Source organism: Onychostruthus taczanowskii, unplaced genomic scaffold (assembly GCF_017590055.1).
Source record: "Onychostruthus taczanowskii isolate IOZ18803 unplaced genomic scaffold, ASM1759005v1 scaffold28, whole genome shotgun sequence".
NCBI classification, from domain to species: domain Eukaryota; kingdom Metazoa; phylum Chordata; class Aves; order Passeriformes; family Passeridae; genus Onychostruthus; species Onychostruthus taczanowskii.
In genome coordinates, this window is record NW_024500128.1 from 6,532,746 (window position 1) to 6,557,881 (window position 25,136).

Below are 25,136 nucleotides of genomic sequence, written 5' to 3' on the forward strand. Positions count from 1 at the left end.
CTGTGATTTTTTTCCTACACACCAGCCACTGAAGTTTTTCAGACTCATGAGAATAGGAAAGTAGTTTACTTAGTAATTTTTTGGCTTTCTTTTGCTGTTCTTATACTTGGCTAGCTATGTAAGAAAAAAAAAGAAATTTGCGCTACATTATTCCTATAATGGAATAATCTTTGATTTTGTTGTACATCATGCAAGTACATACTAATTCTCAATTAGTGGCATAAACTTGATGGCTTTTGGTTCTTCAACATGGTCAAAGATACTTGATCTTATCATTGTTTCACAGTTACTTTTCACAGTCAACCATGCATTACAAGTGGCCTTCATTTGTGAAAAAGCATCTATTATGTCCTTTTGGGAAAGTGAGCTGTTCTCTGTTGCTGTGCTTCAAACCATCATGTCCTGTGTGCATACCAAAACCAGGGCCGGCCAGGGGGGGGATGGCTAGACACCAAGGAGTCACTATATATAGTAGGAGTCTTTTTCTTTCCACAGCTTAAAAAGATAAGTAGCTGAAAGAGAGTCAAGTGTTGTTTCTCTATAAATTGTGTGCCAGCAGGTTTATCACTAAATGCTGTAGGTTATGTTGAGTGGAATAATCTGGAGGAAGAAAGGGAGGCTAAAATAACAGAGCAGTAGGACTATTTTGACTCCACAATCAAACTCTCCTTGACTTTTGCCCTTTGGGTGGAAAGTGCTTATGTTACAAAACAACATGAGGTCAACCTCTGGGTTCTGCCCTTAGTTTTTGTCTTGCTGATCTACACTTAGGGAGTAGTTACCTCCCGTTCTGTGCTTTTGTGTTAAAAGTTATGTGTTTTTACTGCTTGGGCAATAAGAATGGCAGTTGCTTTTCCTACACAGTGTAAGACAAACTGACAAACTGCTGAATTGAAGAATGAAAAATTGCCTAGATGGCATTGAAGAGCCATCCGTGCCTAGGCTTGGAATGAAGAAATCCTGAAAAACATGGTAGCATCCACTTTTCAAATATCTCATTCCCTCAAAGGCAGTGTACAGTGCTAGGAGCATTTTTACACTTGTGACGTGGATATATTAAAAAAAATGGTTTAGGTGCACCCAATTGATCTGATAGCACTCTATGAAAATTCTACTGAGCTCTTTACGAAGAATTTGTCATACCTGGTCTAGTCAGCTTTTTTTGGACCTATTCCCATTTTAGGATGCCAACTGCTTGGTCAGTGATCCAGTGACAGACCAGTGATATGGAAGAAATGTGGGAGCCTGAGTGTATTATTTAGTGGCTTTGGTACAGTGAAGGAGGCCCCTGCCAGGAAGCAATAAAGTAGTTATTAGGTAATGACTGTGGAGGCACCACATATAAGGTTAAATTGATATATGTAAATCACGATTTCAAGATGCTGAAGATGCCTCTTGGTGCCAATCTTTTTTTACACAAGTGGGGGGATCAAATGCTCACTGTTTTGATAAATGGTATGCTACTAACCTACATTAAAGACCTTAAGGGAGTTGTGTTCTTAAGTTCCTTTGAAATGTAAAGGAATTTGGGTGCCAAGAGCTCTTCTTTTTAAAAAAAACCCCGCTGGCTCATTTGCTTTTATTAAACTGCTTTTAAAAAAATCATGCAAAGCCTTTGATATGCTCTGTCACAGTATGGAAGTGGCACAGGGTACACACACAAATAAGGACATCTTACTTCAAGGGGTGTTGGCAGTGACAGAAACTTTGGCTTTATACTGTTGTGTTGGAAGTGTGGTGTGTAATACCCATGGCAGTTTTTAGAGGTCTCTGCTGTATGGGATCATTTGAACAGAAGTGTTTCATGTTAGCTGGTTGTTTGGGCTCCATAAATGATAGTGAAAATAATGTATTCTAAAAGTGAAAAAGAGCCTGTAATTTACTGGGGGTCCAATCAATGTTTTGTATTGCTGTGTTTGCAGTCTGTTTATAGGGAGCTAAACCCAACACATTATCCTTCTTCAAACTAGTTCTGCTGGGGGTGGGCCTTCAGTTTGGTTATCTTCTCATTTTTCACATGACAGTGCTGCAACACAAGTACAAGCTCAAGTATTTATGGGGAATGTATTATTATTTTTTTTTTGTCTGGGTTAGAGGCTTCCAATGTAGTTCACCCTATTCAAACAATACAAAACAGTTTTTAGTTGGTGCTCCTTTCAAAAACCTTTGTAAATTCTTTTAGATTGCAATCTGAATTATTCCCCTTTCCATTTGCAATGGAGACCATTAGAAGGTTTTTCTTGGCCACACCTAACACTCTTTGAACAATGTTGAATTGTACAATTATTAAGAAGCCAAAACAAAAACCAAAAGAAATACTTCAAATCTTACACATCTATCAGGCTTTACAAAAAAACCCCCTTGGAAACTGTGAGGCATTGTGACAAGTGAGTAAAATAAAAAACTATTGCAGTCTGCATTTCTTAAGAGATACTGGGAATTAAGCCTCTGCATAGGCTTGCAGTTAATCTTGTGTACCCTGCTGCCTGAATGGGTGATCACTAGGCGAACAAACTTGCTTTTGTTTGTGAAGGTATGTGAAAGAAATGCACAGTAAGTGTTTGCATAACATCTGATATCATGTAAAAAATTGCAATGAAAGTGAAAGTGAGCCAACTATAATTTTTTAAAGTGTTCTTTAATTGTGTAAGTGCGAATTTTGCAAGTCTTCAGTTATAAATTCAAATTTAAATTTAAAAGTTAAGCTGTAAAGTTAAAACAGGAAAAGTACCTTAATCAGAGTTATGCAAACCTATAGAATCAGAATGAAAATATTTTTGTACTGCCACATGTGATATATCATTGCTTTGCTGTATAAACAGAATTAAAGAGTGCCTTGGGGACTTCCTCAACAAGAGATTAAACAGGGAAACAAGACTGGCAATTCTAACACTTTGCATCTGATGATTTAATCAATCCAGACAGGCTTTCATTCCCAAAGATTTCTATTCCCTGAAATATGCTTTTTAAGAATTCACAAGCGCAATTTTCTAATGGATCACAAACACACGTTCTTATTCTGCCTCTCAGTGAAAGAAATAATCTGTAGCCTTTTCACAGATAAGCATTATTTTTCTCTCCCTCTTCCCCCCTCTTTTTTTCCTTGTCAGAGATTAGCAACAATTTAGATTTGTGAGTGGAGCTAATTGCTGAATGCATTCTAAACTGCTTCAGCCAAAATGACCTTACTTAGCAAAATGCTACAGTTTCAATTATTAAGTCAAGCTCACTTGTTTTGTGTGAAGTAAGTTAAGGAAGCACATTGTAGGCTGGTTTGGAGAAGGTGGGCATTTCTGATAGGGAGGGTTGAGGTGAATAGCTAGCACGCCCAATGGAGCATGAGCTCCCTTTACTGAAATGGTGGCTTGCTGAGCATGTATCAGGTAAACTTCACCGAACTTGATCTCAACAGGCTGGAATGATGGGCTGAGACTAATTGCATGAGGTTCAACAAGGCAAAGTTCTGGGTCCTGCACTTGGGTCACAACAACCCCATGCAGTACCACAGGCTGGGGGCAGAGTGGCTGGGAAGATGCCACATGGAACAGGACCTGGGGGTGTTGGTCAACAGCCACTGAACATGAGCCAGGGTGTGCCCAGATGGCCAGGAAGGCCAATGGCATCCTGGCCTGGATCAGCAATAGTGTGGCCAGCAGGACCAGGGCAGTGATTGTCACCTTGTACACAGCACTGGTGAGGCCACGCCTCAAATCCTATGTTCAGTTTTGGGCCTCTCCCTACAAGAGAGACATTGAAATGCTGGAGCATGTCCGGAGAAGGGCAACAAAACTGGTAAGGGCCCTGGAGCACAAATCTGATGAGGAATGGCTGAGGAAGTTGGTCTAAAGCCCAGAAAAAAGAAGGCTCATGAAGGACCTTATCTCTCTCAACAGCTGCTTGAAAGGAGGCTATAGCCAGGTGGGGTCAGTCTCTTTTCACAGTAATAAGTGATAGGATGAGGGAAAATGACCTAAAGTTGTGCCCAGGTGAGGTTTAGATTGGGTATTAAGAAGAAGTTCTTCAATTTCTTTCAAATTCTTCAAAGGATTGTCAAGCATTGGTATAGGTTGCTCGGAGGAGTGGTTGAGTCACTATCCTTGGAGCTGTTTAAAAGACATGTAAGTGTGGCACTTGGGAACCTGGTTTAGTGATGGACTTGGCTGTGTTGGGTTGACAGTTGGATTTGATGATCTTAAAGGATTTTTCCAACCCAAATTATTTGATAATTCTTGGAGGACAAGAAAAATTCCATTTAGTTAACTTAGTTTTGATGCAGGCTGTGTTTTGGATTATAAAATGATTTTCAAAAAATTCCAGATGGTTAAAATATTTTGTAAAAGAAAATTACTTTCTTTTTGGCTGGAATTGTTTTGATTGTCATCCTTATATCACAACCAAAATGTTTGAAGAATTCCATTCAAATGCCAAATCCTAGAATGCAATGCTGCAGCATACTGCTCAAAGTCTTTGACTTGGATTGGATTCAGTCTCATCATAGGCAGAAGGCAAGTATCATCTTTTCAATAGGTTTTTGGGTGCCCAAAATATGCCCCACCTTTGTCCACTCTTGTTTCTAATTTTGAGAAGGCTAGTCAATGACACTGGAATATTTTATGAGATTTGCATGTTTTGCAAATGTAGAGATATTTAGGTATTTATGTCTTTTTATATGTCATGTGAAGAGAACACATCCTTCAATTGTTACAATGATCATATGTGTCTATTTTTGAGGAGTTTTCTCTTCCATGGCCTCCTTACTTAGTCCAACTACTGGAAACAGTTAGTTATGAAAATACAGTCTTTGTAAAGGACTCTAATTTCCAGTACCTAATCAACCTGATAAATAGACTGTGAGAACTGTTTACAGCTGTTGGCTCTTAGCAAAGAGCACTCACAGCTTTACAGCTCTACAGTTAACTTCTTTTCCTTCTCCATGCTGCACCTGATGTGCAATGATTCTCTAAAACAAGTTTTATTAACAATTTGATTGTCCTCCTCCTGCTACCCAGAGATTTCCTTTAAAGCAATAAAATTCTTAGTGGCTTAATCCAAAATGATTACCCAAAGGATCAAAACCCCTCATTAGTTGGTTGTGAAGACTGCCTAATTTCAGAAATAGAGTTTACACATTTTCAAAACTAAATCCAGATGAAAAACATTGTCTTTTTAATCATCTTCATAGGCTCATAAAAAAGAAAAATGTATTCAAGAGAGTAAGAAGTAGGAGTGGTGACATTAAAAGACTGTTCTTTTACTGTTCCTCAGCCTCATTGCAGATGATAGGAATTGGTGAGTTGAAACTGTAAGGCATAAATTAAATGAAAGTTTCAAAAGAAAAATATACAGGCATGGTATGTATTTATGTACTTGATTCCAAAAAAGTAACTTTAATTCAGAAATATTGTACTGTTACATCCGAAGACTTCAACAGTACTGCAAAGTGATGAAATGTTTAAGATTTTTGTTAACTGTCCAGGAATATTCAGTAGCTAAAAAATAAATAACAAATGGTAAGGGAAGGAAATGGATTTTAAACCCCATTTAAAATTAAACCTGTGTTTATTAGTATCAATCCATAATAGTAATGCTTGTATTTGAATATACTGTTACCAACAGGGAACATTCGGTCTATTTGGACATGCTGTGAGATCCAGGCAGCTGCTGTGCCTTAGACATTCTTAAATAGTTAATGAACTGGCACTCCTAAACCTGTCTTATTTATTATTATGGACATAAAATCCCACAAAAGAAAGCCAGATGTTTTGGGGAAACAGCTTGGTTTCAGGGTTTTGAGCTGTGTGTCATGCTTTTTATTATAAGATTTCCTATTCCCAGTATCTGGTTTTTTTTATGTCTTCTGATAAGGCTTCCAAAAATTCTTGCAGATCACCCATTCCCCACATAAATGAGTTGAATGAAAACTGTAAGGAATAAAATGTGTGTGGTTCAAGTGCATGCTTCGAGAGTTAGTATGTTTTCAAGACTAATGTGAGTTTTGGGGTTTTATTCAGGAAGAGCAAAGTTACTTTTAAAGGCTTTTGCAAATCTTGTTCAGCTCAAATCCCAGAAAGTAAGCTTGTGAAATTTCAATCTTCAGAACACTATTGCAGATATGTCCTGTACCAAATCCTACTCCATGTGATTGAACTATGTGACTCTTCTCATTCTTTGTCCTGTTTTTGCATTGTTTTCATTCTGTCTCTGAAAAATTCCATGAACTCCAGTTTGGTTGTGTTTCCTTTCATATATATCATTCTCCCCTCACTGGCAGTGTTAATGGCTTGGGGTTTGTTCCTCTATTGAAATCTCTCTTGCATTTCACATTTTGCATTCATGTAGGCTGAATGTTGGCCTCATTGAAATTCTATTTTCAAGCATATTTCTGTGTGGAAGCTTACACTGGCATATTAATTTAATTATATGTGTATCACAAGAAGGTTGATCATTCATCTTAGGCACTGTATTCTCCCAAACTGGATTCCATTAGAAGTTTTGTAATATCAGTGACAACTGTTGTTTGAATTGTTTAAGATTTGTAGTTTGTGTATAGCATTTAATTAAATTTTATCTGTACATTCTCTGATTAAATGAGATTTGCTAAGGAGTTTGAAGGTCAAAATTATAACAGTAGAAGAAATCATGGCCAAGCAGAAAGTAATTTTGGTTTAGGAAGTAGTCTTATTGGTTGTAGATTATGACTGTCAAAAGGTCATGAAAAAGGAAGAATGGAAGAACAGGCATGGATGTGGGAAGTGTGTGCACAGTTGTGCACAGCAAATTTTTAAGAAGCAGCTTAGGTACATTCAGACTGTGACTTGACCCTTGAGATAACCTGAAATGCCATATTTAATCTGGCCTAGGTTAATAAAGCAGCTGTGAATGATGCATTTTTAAAGATAATTTTCTGAGAGAAGAACAGTTTTATTTCTGAACAGTTTTATTAACTGTTGCATAGAATTTTGGTACCAGGGAAAAAAAGTCCAAGAGGTGGAAGAAGGAAGTAATTTGAAACTTGTGTAGCTACAGTCTTTTCTCCTCAAGCTGCACTTTTCTGAGATCTTTGAGACTTGAAATTGTCTCAGGTTTAGTTGAACAAGAGGAAGAAAGTAGTGAAGAAAGGGATAAACAAGATATGCATTTTGTGTATAGAGTCCTGAATTGCACTAAACTTCATCTGTCCCTAAAATATGTGAAATAACCATTTAGTGATTTAGTGGTCAATGTCACTTCAGATTACAGATCCTGACAGAAAAATATTGTTTTCCTTGGGTGAAGGGTTTTTCTCTGTGCTGAATTAGTCAGTATATGTGCACCAGCACAGATGTAAATAATTATATAGGATACAAAGAGAAGACTTCTGTGTATCAACATGCCTAATATGTACTAGAGGGTAGTTTTGGTAGCTTGTGAAGAATTTTTAAATCTAGAATGTTTTCCTTTTTATTCAGCAGCTACCAATTTGATACTTTGAGCACAGAAAAGTGCTGTGTACATGTGTTTATGCTTTATCATATTTATGGGATGAAAAAATGTTTTAAACCGTATAAAGACTGGAGAAGAAACAGGGAATATATATATTTTTTCAATTCTTGGAGTAGATACTAAGCATAATTAATGAAAATGACGGAGTAGATAAGTAAGTTGTCTTTGAAATAAATATGAGAAGGATGCAGAGGGATGTTTTTTAGGATTTAGGATTGCAAATCTGAATAAGTATGTTTAGTAGAAAAATATATTTTAAAAGATAAATATTTTAAGATTTCATCAAAAGAATTTATCATAGCAAATAATAAATCTCAATGGCCATTTAAAAAAGCAACATTTTCTTCTACTTCTAGATGTGCTTTGAATAAAATGTTCTCAAATCAATGTCATAAATGCTGCCATTTACAATTCTGAATGTATTCATATGGACATATGGGTTCATGCTTTGATGTGTAGGTACCGTACATTTTTGGTGGAATAGAAAGGCTAAAAAAATGGTTTGAAATAACTTGAATACTGACATGGAACCTGAAGTGTCTGTTGATGTAAACGGTGGAGTTTACATCATTTGGATGTTAACATTGAGATTGGAGGGTTAATTATCTTCTCTTTTTATAAGTGCAAATGAGTGGATTATTTCCAACACCTGTTGGCCCCAAATTTAGCCTTTTAATTTTACTTAATTTGAGCAGTCTATGTATTTTTTTTTATTTTATTGTATTTTTATTCTGCTGTTTTCCAAATTTGTATAGATCAATATTGTTTTTATGATACCTCTGAAAAAAAGACTGCTCTTTGGACATATTGCAAATGAAATTAATATACACAGAAGATTATCTTAATTTCAATTTTTTTTTTTCCTTTTTGATATGTCTCTCCCCCTCCATGTTTGAAAATTAAATATTTAGTATTCAGATTTTCATGCTTGTATCCATTGCAAAATATTTAATTGCAGATACAATACTTTCTGTGGTGCAAGATTCTCCTATTTTCAGTGGATTTTTAAAAATTTGGATAAAATTTTGTTCCAAGTCTGAAATTAGTAGATGGAAAATAAGATTGAACAATATTGTTTCTCTACTTAATATAAATATTTATCGCATATACGTATATAGCCTAGTTTTACGTATTGAATGTGTTTATTACAGATAGAAATATAGAGAGCAAATATATATATACCAATCTATAACAGCAATTTTACTCCAGGTATCTCTCATCAAATTTTACCCTTTGCACCATGTATGCCGGTTCATTTAAAACATTTTAAAATGAACAAAATCCAGTATCCATGGTTGCTTCTTAAATAGTCTTGAGAAAGAACGTAACCCATAAATGGTTTTCTGTATTCTACAATCACACCTACTATTACACCTCTGAACCTCAATCAAGGGTTTGTTTCTGTTCTACAGGCTCTGGCTGGAGCAGGTGTAAATGGAAAGCAGATTTCTGACTGCTGAGCCCAGCAGCTAACAACTTCCTGTTGCAGTTGCTCATGCATTCCCTATAGGGCTCCTAGTTCCTTAAATGTGGTAGAAGTGCAGCTGGATAAGGACAGTTATCAAGGTGATGGTTTGAAGTGAATTCCATGTACTGAGGTTCCTAACAGGTACCCAGGAGTACCAAGCTGGTCCCTGGCAGTTTCTGACTGGTTACCATGCTCTGTACACAACTGGCATGATTTCTATGGCCAAACATAAATGTAATGTGCTGCATCGATACAGTCAATGTACAGACACTGCATTGTATTTTATTCACAATCATATAATTACTTTCATTGAAAGCAAAGGTGATGTGCAGGCACAAACTTCCCCCTTTCTTAAGTTGCTTTCTGTGCGTAAATGTTTTTGTATCCTCAAGGACTTTGCTATGCACTAGCTTTTTTTTTTTTTCCTTTGGACTTTCATGTTTAGGCTTAGTCTAGTTGCTTCTGGCCAAATCTTGAATGTTCTCAGACACAGCAAAATCTGATACTGTATTTACTATTTTGATTAGATTATCAAGTTAGTTGTGGTAAAATATTCAGCACTTTCAAGTGGAGTTGAGCCTGCAGTATAGTATAGGATTCTGGTTTTGGATCTGTAATCTCAGTTGTGAGGTTCAGAAATGTTCCTATGGCATATGAACAAGAATGGCATATATGAACAGGTCACCTGTAAATATTTGGATAAAAAGCCAGAAGTGATTTACAATCAAAACATAATATAAATTAAATACAAGTTAATGTGTTTCAAAAATAATTGTATGTTACTGTGCTATTTCGTGGTCCTCATTAAAATGCAGGGAAAAGGGGGTCGCAACCCTTTGATTAATGTGCTTTTCACCAGGATATCAATAAAACCCCAATGCCAGCCTTGTCTGTGAATAAAATACCTATAAACACAGTATATAACACGTTTTTACATAGTTGACCTTTTGAACAATTCCATATGTTTTTCATTTATGTGGAATTGTTCTCTCTTACTAGACTCCATTCAAAAAAAATTATTTTAGACTTTGTTTAAATAGAACAGACACCTCAAATATCTTAACAAGCATAGCTGACCCTTTGGTGGAATTCTTAAAAAAAAGGATTGTCTGCAGCTGCCATGCCCATGGTGTGCTTATATCTGGGTTGTGGAATGAATAAGGTAGAGCAATCCTTGGGAGAGTTTGTACAAGTGGAGTGTAAAAACTACACGCAGGGGGAAATATTGGCACTGGTCAGAGAAGTGTATGTGGTACATAAAATTTCCCAGCAGTTGTGCTGCAGTGCACTCACATGCAGAATATATTGGTTAACTGGTAATAGGAAGCCATTGTTTTCTTTACAGATCAGAAACATTAACTCCTGGCATGTCATATGAACACTTGCATAATGTAATAACTTAAACATGTGTCACTGTTGTAGGGCAGGTGTGAAACAAGGATATTCAAGCTAAAAGATCCTATAGCCAGCTTTAGAGTCAAGAGAAAGGCCAGGAGGATGCCTGGTCTGGAAATAGACAATAAAAATGTTTTAGGAAGCTGCTTTCATTCTGTTACATGAAAAATATATATCTTCCTTCATAAAAGTAATTCTTAATCTAATTCTATCAGTTCATTTTCTTTTCTATTTTTTTCTCTCTTCTGAACCTTGGGGAAAAAAATCAAGGAACATTTTAATGATTTTATTTTATTGCTCTTCTTGTTTTTCTTTAGCTGTAAAAGAAAAAAGTACTTGCAGTTTTTCAATACCTCTGTAGTGAAAAAAGGAGAACTTTGCATCCTTGGTCTTAAAAGGAATTGTTTTTTACTATTTTTGAGACAGAGAATTTATATTTAATATTGTGAAGCCAGATTAATCTCTATTATATTAAATGGGAAAAATTATAAAAAATAGTGTAATTATAATTTCAATTTTTATTAATTTTTGTTTTATATGATATTACTTTGATCTCTTTCAGTGTTATATCATTAGTCTGTTCTAGCTACTGAAAGCACCAGCTCTTAGTCTGATGACAATCTGTTCTCTAAACAGTCATTTCAAAGTGTATGTTCATTTCCTTTTTATAATGAGACAAACTTTCTTTGGCTTATAAACTCCAAAGCAGCTTTGATACAGAAATAAAACTGAGGAGTTATTTAGCCATATTATAATCTTGATTTTGGATTTAGTTCCCTCCTTGTTGCTAGGAACTTTCAGAACAACAGATGTTTTAAATGTACAAAATGAGATTTTTTACGTACAAAGCAAATCCAATGGATAAATCACAGATTCAGAGCTCTGTAAACTGTCTCTGTACTACAGAAAAAGTAATATTCACAATCATTGTGGTATAAAATATGTATAAAGTTGCTTTAAAATTTCCTGTATCAGATAGTTGAATGTAGGTTGTGTCTGTTTTTAAATCTTTAATTTGTGGATTTGGATAATTTGCAGAAACTGCCCAATGTTTTCCTGAATGATCTGGGTTCCCATTTTTTTTAACTTAGTAAGAATTATTGTAAGTGCAAAGTCACAGCTGATATTTTCAAACTTAGTGTAGAAATTATTCCCTCCACAAAATCCTGAAGAGTTAGAAGGAAAAGAACATTTTAATTGGTCTTTGAAATGCAAATATTTCTCATTCACAGGGAAAATTTATACAATAATTTATCTAACATTTAAATAAATATAATAATTTATATAATATATAAATAATTTCTATAAAATTTATATAAAAGGCACCCCCAAATTAATCTTCTGTGTGTCAGTGAGAAAGAACAAAAGAATGAACTCTTTCCAAATTGTAAAATTGGGGATTTGAAGTCAAGGGTCTTCTTTGCTCCCTCTGTACCTGTTTATGAGCTAGCACTGGAGTGGCTCTGGAGCATATTCCTGCTCTCCCCAGCTATTAGCAGCAGTAGGGGGAAGTGTAAAGACTCAGCCCTTCTGAACCATCCTTACTGTCTTCAGAACAGGCTCCTGTTGTGGCCGTAGCTTCTGTGAGTGATCGGCAAAGCCTTGATGTGAAGCAAAGTTCACTGGTGACTACAAGCCTTTGGATCGGGCCCTGAGCTTTTAAGTCTGTAACTGTCATGGAAAATAAATACTGCACTTGAAGGAGCAAGCTCCAGGGTCTCCTAAAAGTAGCTTAAATAGCTCAGAGAGGAGCAGTATAATAACTCCAGCTTTCATATAGTAGGTTCTCACTAGTTTTACATCCCAGGGATACTGCTGGGACTCCCAAATCACTGGTCAACAGTGTAATGATACATGGCAAATTACCTAGGTAATGGCAGTCGGATAAATCACCTCCAGCCAATGCTGGTTAGTCAAGCGAGGGGTGTGCTATGTATTAACTGGAACCAATTCCCCAAAGACAAAATCAAAGGGAAAATGGACTTGAGAAATTTTTTTTAACCCAGTATGATGATTAGTGGTCATTAGTGAAGATGATTTATTTTTCCTTATGGAAAGGCTAGTGAGTGATTTAGAAAAGCAAATGTGAATGTGTAAGTTTTTACAGACATTGCTGGAAGGGATCAGAGATTTCACAGCAGAGCTGTTCACCTTTATGGCCGAATTTCTGTTTATATTCTTCAAATAAGGCAAAACAACACAATGGAAAAAATTCAGGAAGTTCTTGATTGCACCCAGGGTTACAAAGCAGACACGATGACTTCGCATTATCACTTTCATAAGGAAGAACAAAACAAGCAGTGCCTACTCACAAACCTGCCAAATGTTTTGTGTGGGGTGAAATAAAGTTGAAGATCAAAGTACTGCCAACTTGATAGGAATTGAAGGTGCTGAATGTGTCATAGGATCTTGACACAGGAAAATGCTGTGAGTTGTCCTAGCCAGAGCACAAACTGTTTCTGGAACCAAACCAGAAAGTCAACTAAAGTCACAGAAAAGTGTTATGAACTTTTTCATACCTCTATCCAGAAATGTAGGACTTCTAAATCACAGCTGATGCTCAGTTAGCTATGGAAAAGTGAATGTAGCTTAGGCTGATGCCAATTACAATAATAATTTAGATTATAGAATGTTTGAAGATATTTTACTGACACTAATGAATCATGTGTTAGTAAATTGAGCAACTAAAGGAAGGTGTTAATGAAAGGTAGGCTCACTGATGAGCATTAAGTACGTCCTGTGTTGCGCAGTGATATATGAGTTCATGGTGGTATTTTTGGAACTTCCTTCCAGTGGAGCATTGTTGAGTGCTAGAATTATCACCTCTTTGTGAAGGCACAGGCAGGAGAAAAGAACTTACCTATTTCTGTTGCAGAGTTCAAATTGCATTGCTTTCAATTTGGGCATGTGAACACAAGTCTAGAGGCTCCCATGGTGTTTTACTGATCATATTGCTGGTTTTCTGCTGTTGTGACGTTAGTGTATGTGAATGTATCTATGCAAGATGTGCACATATTTCAATTGGAATAATTAAGATGATGACTCTCAGACTCACTTGCATGTGGGGTGCCATCTGAAGCTTGCAACAATTTTTACACAACATTCAAAGCCCTCTGAGTTAGAACGGCTGCTTATATTTTTCTCTAATGAGCTTGCTTTCTTAAAGTGACCTGCCCACCTCTGGCTTCCCTGTAATGTTTCTGACAAAGAAAAAATCCAAGACACTTATTCTTTTAATGCTGTGGTCTGCACTCCTGACTAATCTTTTTTTTTTTTTTTCCTGGTAACTTGGATATAATGTGGCAAGAGAGAAGCAGATATGATTCATCACCTACTGTAAAGTGCAGCCAAAGACTATATTAATTCTAAAAATGAGTAGAGGTTGTATGACAGAAGGGAAGACTGAGGCAGTCATGGAGGATTTGTGCTAGCAGTGAATACAAAGAACCTGACCTGCTGCTTGATTTACAAGAGCATTTGCCTTTTCAATAGCTTTTCAGAGAAGAGTAATCCCATTGATGAATCTTAATCTTTGCATAATTTTCAGTATTTAAATTATAGACAGCCTAATGTATCTGGAAATTCTGTTAAATTCTTCTTCTGTGACAATGAATTCCATAGGCAGTTATATTAATGACATAAGAGGAAGTGAGCATCAATGTTCATAGTAATGAATTTCTACTTGTTTTAAGTACTGTCCAAGTGCTGCAGGGGCTTAGGCAGATTTTTATTAAGGATATGGCTAGAATACAAAGAGGAGTAGTAGCAACTGAATCTTGTTTCCATCTCATCTGGTGTTTTGAAAGGTTTTAAGTGGTACTTTATATTTTTCTCGGATTTCAGCTTGTTATTAACAGCCAAAGCTGGAGTGAAAGTCTATTCTTTAAACATCTGTATTTTCTTCCTATACTGAAAAAAGTAAAGGAGCTGAGACTTTCTCTTTTGAAGAGGAATTCCTTGTGTCTGCAAAAACCCCTGAGTCTTATCCATTTTTCAGACTTCTTGTAGCTGAACTAATTGTCTTACAGAGGTGGTTCTTCTCTTTCCCAAGGCATACACAGGGATGATTTTTATGTCCTTAGGAATTTCTTTCCTCATGGTGCTATTTCTAGCTTCAGCCAGTTCTCACTCATCTGAGAATGACTTCTGTAGCTTCCTGGCTGACTCTTCTCCTCCCTCTTCCTTTGAAGATGCTCTTTTAGCAAAAATGACCAGAAAGCTCATGACTTTATGGATAATGCTTCTGACCTTGCTTTGAGTCACTGATGGAATCAAAGGTTCTCTCAACATAATTTTTTTCCCCCGTAGGTTATTTTCTTGCTAGCATCTGATCAGGAGAACTACCCAAATGCTTGTACAAAAAAAAAAAAGAAAAAGCAATTGTTTTCAATGGAATAAGGAGATCAGAGGATTACTTTGTTGTTTGGCCTTACAACAGGTTGTGCCAAAAAGGAGAAAGTGACTCTTATAAATCAAGAGGGCAATCTAATGTTTCAAACTGGCCAAGAAATCAGTTTGGTTTTTTTTATTTATTTGGAGGCTTACACCATTCTTAAGTGCAGGGTGACTTTGTCAAGTACAAAAAAGACAGTCATATTTTCTTTGTGCTAAAATTTTAATATGGGTGACCAAAAAAAGCTTGAAGCTACACTCCCAAAAAGAAGTGGATCAACTAGCAGTTGTAGTCCTGGGCTATGTCTGCCCGAATTTGCCACAGGAACAAAATATCACTTCTTTCATAACCTTAACTTTTCCAACATATATCCCAATTTAAGTGTTTTCCTCGTATATAGCTGAAAACAAAATTTATTATTTCAGTGCATCTCCTAGTTTATTTATTTATTTATTAATATTTATTTATTAACATTTTTTGTAGTTAATGGGAACACACTTTCTACTCTTGTGAAGATATTTCTTGTAAGCAAAGAAAACAAATGGAACTTTATGCAGTCTGGATTATCTAATCAGAAGAGCACTTTTAAAATAAAGTCAGGAGGTATTAAGATTCCTGATGTAACCATTAAATTGGATAGCCTTCCAAGGGCTCAAAGAAATTGGGGGTTGGGAATAGAAGGCTCTTGTTGAAAACTACATACTATATGTTATGTTACACTTTGGAGGTCTTAGCAAACTGAAAGTTGACCCTTAAATGGGACATTTACTGCAACTCTGTTTAGCTGCTTTGTTTGCATGGTGCTGATACCATAGTCTTGCTGAGAAAGAAGATTTGCAAGTCATTCAAACTGAAAAGAAGTAATGATCTAAATAGCAAACATTTCTTTGACAAAATGTCTGACAAAACAGATGCACAACTTGTTATAATGAAACCTGCATATAGACACCATGACAGACCCTTGTCTAAGTATTAGAGGTATAAAGACTCAATCTGCTGAACCAAGTGGTGCTGCTTCTAGTGGGGAAGTCTAAATAACCAAGCTGGGCTGGGAAGAAACTAGGAACTGCATGTGCCTAATTCCTATGGAAATTTTTTTCTTAATTCCTATGGCAATATCTAGCAAAATTGAAGGAATACTCTAAAATACTTAATTGTCCAAATTATAGATCATATTTTGGAATATAAATTACGATGTATAGCTCAGTAGGAAGATAAATTCCTTAAAGAAGCTTTGGCTTCCATGGCTTAGGTCTCCTTTTTTTACCATTTGTAATTGGGGAGTTTTGAAGAACAAACCAGAAGATATGACATGAGAACATAGCTCTGCACTATAACCACCCAAAAAGACCATCCAAGTTGTGGCCTTGTGGTCTGGAATGGGGGGACAAGTAGGTGAGCAAAAAACTGCTGAAAGAGTAGTAATGAGTCATGCATGGAGGCCAGTCACAAGTGAGATTTGTCCTTGACTTAATGCTATAGAACATCTCTATTCTCCATCAGGAGAAGAGTGTACTCTCATCAGCTGTGCACTACGTGAAATTGGGTTGAGGAGTTGAGGCCCTCAAGGTCCGGGCTGCCATTCAGGATGGTCCAGGCAGGCTGGAGGAAAAGGCCAATAGGAAGTTTAGTAAATTCAGCAAGGATAATTCTTCAGTGAAGAATTAACCCCTTACACTGCTCCCAGCCAGCCCCTTACAGGAGGGGCTGGCTGGGAGCAGTGGGAGAGAAGAGCCTGCACAGGTTGCCGAGCATGAGTCCTCAGCATGCCCTGGCAGAGATGGAGAACAACAGTGGGCTCTGATGGGCAGGAGCACAGCATGGAGGTTGGGAGAACATATGTTTTCCCCCTCCACTTGGACCTGTTGGATACATTTGGCCACAGGTAGTTACTGCATCCAGTCTAGGACCTCTGAGAAGGGAGGGATACCAATGAAATGGAGCCAGTTCAGGTGGCCAGGGCTGGAGCTTCCCCATCAAGGGCAGAAGCTGAGGGTCAAGACTGGTTCACCCATACAAAATCCAGGTATGCCTGCTTAATTAAATGCCTTCAGTAGACTCTGTAGTGCTAGTTATTCTTTTCAGTTTACTTTTAGATGGCTTTAGTTTCAAAACATTAATGAGAAAAATCAATTTGAATTGTGCCTGTGCGTTTGTTTTGATAATTGATATTTATTCCCTGACCTAAGCAGAGATATGACCGTGGCTCTCTTAAGACACAGATGAATGTGTTTTTACCATTAGCTATGCTGATAATTTTGAACTGATGTATTTCAGTCTCTTCTGTTGACATTGTTTCATTTTAAATAAAGTATCGATGAGAGGGAAAGACCACAATGAAGGGCTGTGCCATTGAGTTCTTTTGAGAAATAGAGATTTTTGGCTTCTCATTTTTGCTACAGTGAATTTTAATTATCAAAAATGTTGCATAGAATGAGTCAACCACCTCCAAGGAGCCAATATATTGATCAGCAGGTTATGCCCAGGTAGCTGGGGAAATAGTGGAATTCAGCTCTTGACCCGAAGACACTTCTATTTGCAGTGTATCTTCTGCCTGGAGGCATTTTTGTAATTCTTCGTTTTTGAATCAGTAAAATTTACATTTTCAAGTTTAAAAAGTCTATTGAAAACTTCTTGGTGAGTTCTAATCTTAATTTGATCTGTAACATAATATTTCAGATTTTTAATGCTACTTTTCTTCATTTTGTGTTTGTCTTTTCTGCTTCTCTGGTCATTTTTATTTCCAAGTAGTTTCACAAAAACATGTCTAAAATCTTCTGGATTTAGAATTATTAGAAGTGAAACTTTATTCTTCAAGACTAATAGCTAGTGTAAGGTGGAATGCTGTTCTTGCCAACTATAGAACATTTGTTAACAATGTTTATTATCATAATGCTAAAAGTATGTTATTACAAACTTTGTATGAATAATATTTTTGTTCAAGTCACAGCACACAACAAGGTGTGCATTATAAAACCATGTGTCTTTGGCTGAGTGACCTAAGTGACTTGAAAAGTAGAGTTCCGTATATATCCACACAATTGTATTCATAGCATTAATTTTTTCCAAAACTAATTTCTTTTGAATGGTGGGAGAGATTAAAAAGGGAAAAATGATTCTGTATGATCTTGTGATGGAAAGAACTTTGAGCTAATGACTGAATTGTAATTTATATCTTCTTCCCATCTTATTTTTTCAAGGTGGCTGTGTGTTTTAAGTATATTGTAGTTCAAGATGGAAACAATACTTCTTTGTGATTTTAAAAGAACTTATCTTCACTGATTTGTTGAAAAGTATCAGTGCTACACATCCTGTCTATTTGCCACTCATACAGTTCCACATAGTTTAAAAAAAAGGGAATTTCTCATAATTGCTATTTCATAATGTGGCAGCTAATATGTACATTCTGCACTATGATTAATTTGTCTTTCAGCATCAGGTATGCTAAGAAAAAGAAAAATGAAATAGCCAAATCAGCAACTTTTCACAATTACGGTGTCAAAGTCAGCTATGTAATCAGTGCTCACTACTTAGGCTGTAGACTATGCAGGAAAGTGGATAGAATGAAATATCATCCTGCTCTAAGAGGGATGTCTTACATAAGGAAATGGATTACTCTGTGGTTGTGAATTCCTTTCTCCATTATCTGTCAAAGGAGACTCTTTAATGTTGTTGGAGTAAATGCCTAATTTTTGCCATGATTAACATTAGGTGAGCTGAATCCTACTCTCCCTCCCCCCCCCCCCCCCCCCCCCCCCCAAAATTTTTTTTGGACCATCACGAGCAAGTCAATTGCTAGGTAAAACTAAAGCTGGTAACGAATGAAACATTAACATTATTAGTTATGGTTTGTATGGTAGTGTTCTCATGCTTTGAAAGAAATAGTGCCTTTACTAAAACCCCAGAAACCCATTCTATGAAAAGATCAGTGCTGTTCTGTTGAAGTCAATGGACTTGTGCTGATTTTATGTGAGCTGAAGATCTGGCCTGTCTTCTGCAGCTAGTGTGGAGAGCCTTTCATGTTTGCTTTTACTTTGTTAGGGTCTCCAAAACACAGTACACTGCCATATATTTGTGTCAGTCACTTTTTAGAATTGGCATTTACTACATAGTCATGAAGCATGTAAAGATTTGGTGATTGATTATTTTACCCAGAAGTAGCCAAATGAAAATACAAAGCAGTTTTTGCTATCTGAGTGTTGGAAGGAAACCAAAATGTTAAGCTCTAGTATATACCTGAAATAAAACCTAACATAAAACAATGAAATGTATAGCTTTGCATAACAGAGAGCAAAGTTCTGCTTTCTGTTGAATGGGAATTAATTTCCTGATAACATTGATGTGAAAGGGGAATTTGGCCTCCATCTTCTTAAGCCACCCTGTCTTTGTTATTGATAAGCTAATGGTTGTCTTGGTCGACTGTGATGGTGTGGACTTCAGGTTTGAGACTGAAATAGAGCAACTTTGGTGAGTATCAAGGAATGTAGTAGGTAGGTGCTGTTTAATGAACCCACGTGTACCAGCAGCAGAAAATATGATGGATTGCACTGAAATGAAACCATCGGGTTTTTAAACAGAGTGGTTCCTTTTTTAGTTTCAAGAAAAATTTTCTACCACTGGATAAAATTATGTGCCAATTATGTATAACTTCTTTACCACTAGAATAAAGGAAGCCATAATTCTGTGGACTTATGTTTTATTGAGTTCATCTGTTTTCATTTATAAATAGAATGTATGAGAAAAAGAAATCTGTGCTGGTGGACAGTGAAATAATGCAGCTTTTATACACTTACAGTGAAATGGTTTCTTTTCTTGACATGTTGAAAAAAGACTCAGAAAAGGCAAATCTACTTTAAGATTGTCAGTCTTGAATAATGTAGTTGTTAATGTTGATCTTGAATATTATAGTTAATAATCAGCCTGCTCATTTTTAGCAGCATATTCAGACTCCTCCTGGAAAGAGGAAATCTGGGAGGAAGACAATTACTTTAACAATTCTTCAGAGAAGAACTTAGGCTAAGTGCATAAAACCCCATATTTGGGGCAGAGTTTTTTTAATTGCTTTAGAAATTCCTATGGATCTAATTTCATGATTTAGAATGTTTGAACTTATCCTTTTGTGTGGAGCCTCTTAAAATTAAATACAACTTAAATCCAAAAAGCCATGGAGACATGAGGTATGTAGTACATAGGAAAATATATAAGCTAGGACAGTAGAGCAAGAAATCAAAAAAGTTTCAAGGTTAAAATTCTGCTGTTGCCTCTAGCTTGGACGATTGCTGTCTGGAAAAGAAAACTGCTTTTATTTTAGATAGCTAGAGTTGTTCATATTAACTTCTTGAGAATGATAAATATATGTACTGTTAAATCTTGCTTGTATTTGCTACTCAACAGTAATCTTATGTTACTTCAAAGTCTTGAAGTTAATCCCTGGAATAAATCATAATTAGGGGGGCAAGTGGTACAAACAGGAATTAAGTATTTAGTATACCTGTCACTAATGAAGAATTAATTTCTCTGAAGTATATTAGTCTAAGTATTAACATATAGCTTGCTAATTGAATTTATGGTATATGGAGTACAGGATGAATATATTCTGAAGTGTCCTCATAGATCCCTTTAGTAGTAATTAGGACTGTAAGGACAGCCTTGTGGTATTTTCATTACATCATTAAAATGAAATGATTAGTAAATGATTAGTTAAGTAGTCTTGTACCAGAGCCACACTAAAGGGGTAGTGTTAGCTTAAAAAAGGGAGTTTTTCTACTTCAAAGATGTAGTAAATCCATGATCAAAATAGTGTGTGTGTATAGATGCAAGTTCATTAATTACAGAGAATCTGGAAAAACCAATTACTGATACTAGACATCAAAGGTAAATTAACATTAATTTCAAAATAAGGTGTATGCAGTCTGTAACACACACCCCTTGTAAATTCCCAAAACATCCTCCTTGATAGATCCAGATTTCAGTACATTTCAGTGAAATTAGAGTATTTAGGTAGTCACTAAAAACTGCTGCAGTATTTACAAATGTTTGTTAGAATGTCTGATCTTCAGTGAGCATCTCAAAGATAAAAAGCATCTTCCAGAGCTGGGCTGTGATTCTGTCTGTGGTTAAGTGCAGTCTGAACTGTGGACGTAATTTGGTTGACACCAGGTGCTGTATTTTGTAGTTGTGTGGTGCACTGTGAATAGCAAGCATCCAATTTTACTGTTTTGTATATGTAAGATAATTATGTATCTCTTGATTTTGCCCTAAAATCTTACATCTTAGAGCAGTTCTTCAACAGTGTTTTTCTGATCCTGATCCAAATTTTAAATCCTAATCTTGAATTTCGTGGGATTTTTTTTGTTTTGATTTTTTTTTGGTTGGGTTTGTTTGCTTGTTTGTTTGTTTGTTTTTGTGGTACTGCTATTATATTGCAATGTAAGACTTAATCCAGCATAAGAAGAAGTAAAACTTCCGTGGAGTCAGTGGGAGGTGAGGGGTGAAAGTTATTTCCTGCCAAGATACAGAGATATTTTGCCACTTAATATTAACTCTTAGCAAAATGTGTGTGGACTCAGGAGTCTTACTGACTATTGTCTACATGCTTCCATGTCTAAGCAAGTGAATGAATGTGCCTTCAGCACAGGAAGCTTTACTCCAGCATTGCTGGCACCAGCAGTGGCAATGTGGCGGCACAAGCCAGCAGACCCAAAGGGCACTGAGAACCAGTAAAAGGCTTGTAGCTTGTCTTTGGGGGCCACATCTTCACAGAGGTACCCATTAAAATTCCCTAAAAGCCTTCCCCCTCTCTGTGGAAATATGTGGAAGACAAACAAAATCTGTGAAGAATTGTAGACACACAGTTATGAAAACTGAGCCTCAGAAAAAGCAAAGACTGAGCTAAGAGGAGGCTGAGTCTGGGGTGAAAGGCAAATAATAGCATTTGTGAGAATTCGCTTCAAAGAAACATGCAACTTTCTCTTAGTTTTCTCTTTGTAGCAGAAATACCCTAAGGATGCTGTATTTTGGCTTCCTGCTCAGGCCAAAAAGAAGGAATGTTACTTGGGCAAAACTCCCAAAAGATGTGTCCAATAAAAATTTATTACTTTCTTCAACTGCCTTTCACTGACTTAACAGAGATTTAGATGACCTAACGTACATGAGCAGTATAGATCTTTGCTTCTCTGTAGTGTTCAAAATCATTCTTCTAATATCTGTCATAAATTACATGTGCCTGTTCTAAATCCAAAAGGCTGACAGCAAGAGCCTACTCAGAGATAGGGCTACTACTGCTATTCCTCTTTTTTCCTTGCCTTATGATGGGACATAAGGAATACAGGAGTCATTATAATAGAACATCTGAGAGCTCCTTTGCAAAGGTGAGCCGTCTGTTTACTACAGAAAATAATTTTTAATGCTTGTTTTTCAGCACCAGAGCACCAATGAACAACTTTTAAAAGGTCAGAATGACTGCCTATATTTTGCTGTCATGGGAAATTCATCAGGCAATAATTTAACCTGTATGGCCCTACATACACATATGCAAGTTCCATATTGTATTACACATCTGTCATCTACTTTGGATTTCCCCAAACAGTCTTTTTGACTCATAAACTGTGTTTTCTTTAAAACTGTAGCCTGTATAATTCTCTATGGAGACAGAGGAAAGGAAAAGGATTGCAGTGAATTGTTTCCAGAGTGCTTGTGTACAGAGGGATGATTAGGAAAGTGAGAGCGGATTTATTTAAGATTGAGAAATAAAGCATGTAAACCAAAACTGGATGGATGCCCTTGTGAAGGGTCTCTTTTTGGAATTAAGATGATGGTAGAGTGTGTCACCAGGGTGCTAAAAATACACAAGCTGTAACAAATGTTATTTAATGCATTTGTCTTCAAACTTTTTTGCTTAATCACTTTAACTTCCCTGAATGAACCCAGAGGCATGAGGTTAATCCAGCCAGTGGATCGCTGCCTCACTTCTGTGGCAGTAACATGAGGTTTCTTTGGGGCTCAGTTCCATCATGTGAATAGAATAGGAAGATTTTGTTGAAAAGAGCCCACAGCATTTTTCTCCAAAAGTGGAAGTGGCATGTGGAGAGAGTTCCACTACTCCCACAGCCATTGTGTTACACTTGCCACTCTTCAATATACCTGGTATTCCATAGCACTGAGTAGATTGACTGCCTCAGGTTTCTCCAATCTCAGCATCATTCTCACTGTGCATTGTGAGATTACTGTGAGAAAGTGTGGTCTCTTACTAAATGCAGCATTGTTCATGAGAAGCCATCCTAGGAAACTTTCCAGGAAACATAAAATGTAAAATGGTTTCATTTTTTTCAAATACCACTGAATCAATAATCAGTGCTGTAGGAGAATGGGGATGCTCTAATGTGAGTATGCACCTTTAAAGGATGCATTACTGATTTAATTTAATAACTTTTTACTGTGCTCTCCCAGTTTTAGTTAGTGAAAAAATAGTTCTACAAAAATATTTATGATTTACTGCTATATGTTTTGAAGAGGATAGAATAAGGTTGGAGATAAAAATGATGGTGTTTTTTCAATTTGGTGTGCCAGGTTAAATATATAATAACAATTTACTTAAATAATTTTGTATTAATAATGTTTTTTCTTCATTATATTTTTTTATTCCTAATTTAGGATAGTCAAAATTCTATGAAAGCATAAACTCCTTAATAGTGTTTTTGGGAGATGAAAATATTAGAATATAGGAAATCAGGAAATAAACAATGGATATATTAAGAGACCATATATTTGTGGTGGGGTTTTTTTGTGGTTTTTTTGTTTTTTTTTTGTTTGTGGGAGGGTTTTTTTTGCTTGTTAGGTTTTTTTTTGTTTGTTTTTTTTTTTTTTTTTTTTGGTTTTGGTTTTTTGTGTTAATGCCATACTTATACTCCTGGTTTTTAAACATTCTAAAATCTTACACAGTTCGTATTCAAGTCTATTTATCAAACTCTGGGTTTTAGTTACAAATTTTACTTGAATAACATGGAGAAGAAGTGACATCAGCCTGAGAGCTGACTTGCTTCACAATTTGCAGCTACTCTGGTCTTTGTGCATGTAATGGAAAACCTGTAGCAGACTACACAACTATGTAATTTTGCAGTGCCAGACAACATGATCTTATCAGAATGTGATTATCCATACTGTCAAGATTGCAGATATCAACAGTAGATGTATTTTCCCATGAAAGTCTGGAAGGGGCACAGTATTCACAAAAATATCTTTGGTATTTTCAAGATGGCTGGGGTTCATTTCAAACAAACCAATTAAGTTCACATTCTATTTAATAATATTGATGTTTTCTTTTGTTGATGTTTGTGGACAGTAATAATTTTTAAGAAAATAAATTACATGTCCTAAACGAGCATCAGAAAAGCATGTTTAAAAATCCCTGTCTGTCCAAATACTGGATAAATGCTGGATACATTTAGTTGCTTTCCATTTTTCTCCTGCTGTTTCTAAAATGAGGAAAATCATGAGGAAACTGTTACAAACTTTATTTGGGATATATAATTGTTTGATTCTTGAAGAGGTTTTGGTCATTTTAAGATTTAATTGAAACATCTGAATCTGTAGGAATTTTTTCTGTAGTATTCATGTAGTTGTTATAAAAATTAATCAATTTGAAAAGAATTCTTTCCTAGTTCTGCAGCAACCTTTGCCAATAGGAGGAAAACTTCAGTGTCCTCCCCTGCAAGCCACAATAGCTCAATTTATTAGTATTCACTATATGCATTATGTTTCCATTTAATATTTCTCCCTTGTCCTTTATGTCCCTCTCCATTTTCTGTGCATAATGTTCATTCTTGTCTAAGTACAGGAAGAACCAATTATTGTTATAGTATTTCAGTTGGGTGACATTGTATATCGAGGTATATTAGGCATTGAGGAAATACCACAGATGGATGGCTGATGGCTTGTCTGCTCTGACATTTTATTCTTCCAGGTTATAGACAGCCAGGTCATGTTTGCTTATGCCTGTGATCTTTGGGAAGCTTGTGTCTTTAGCCCAGCTATGACATCTTCACAGATACTGCAGAAAGATGTTTAATGCAGAATTTTAAGATAGCTGTGTCTGTGTTTTCTGCTCAAATAGTAAAATATCAGTGAACTTACATAAGGACTTAACCACAGAGATACTTATTGGGTAACTGGACTAGTGCTTATTCAAACTCTTTTGAGTTGTAAATTATGTCAGTGTTTCCAAAAGAGCTGCAAAACTGTAATAAAAATTTGTGTCTTCAAGGCCTTTGGTTGACTATTTATTACAAATTAAAGATACCTATTTTTGAATTGTATTAATTGTCTTTCCTAAGTGATGATTACTACAATTCTCACAAAAATTTTTATCTGTAAACCTCAGATTTTTGTCAGTTTTACCCT

At 36.1% G+C, this 25,136-nt stretch overlaps 1 protein-coding gene across 1 annotated transcript in view; it reads left to right on the forward strand.

Moving 5' to 3' along the window:
• Positions 1-25,136, forward strand: part of BBS9 (Bardet-Biedl syndrome 9) — a 285,824-nt gene that overhangs the window by 226,982 nt on the left and 33,706 nt on the right. The gene's annotated exons all lie outside the window — the stretch shown is intronic.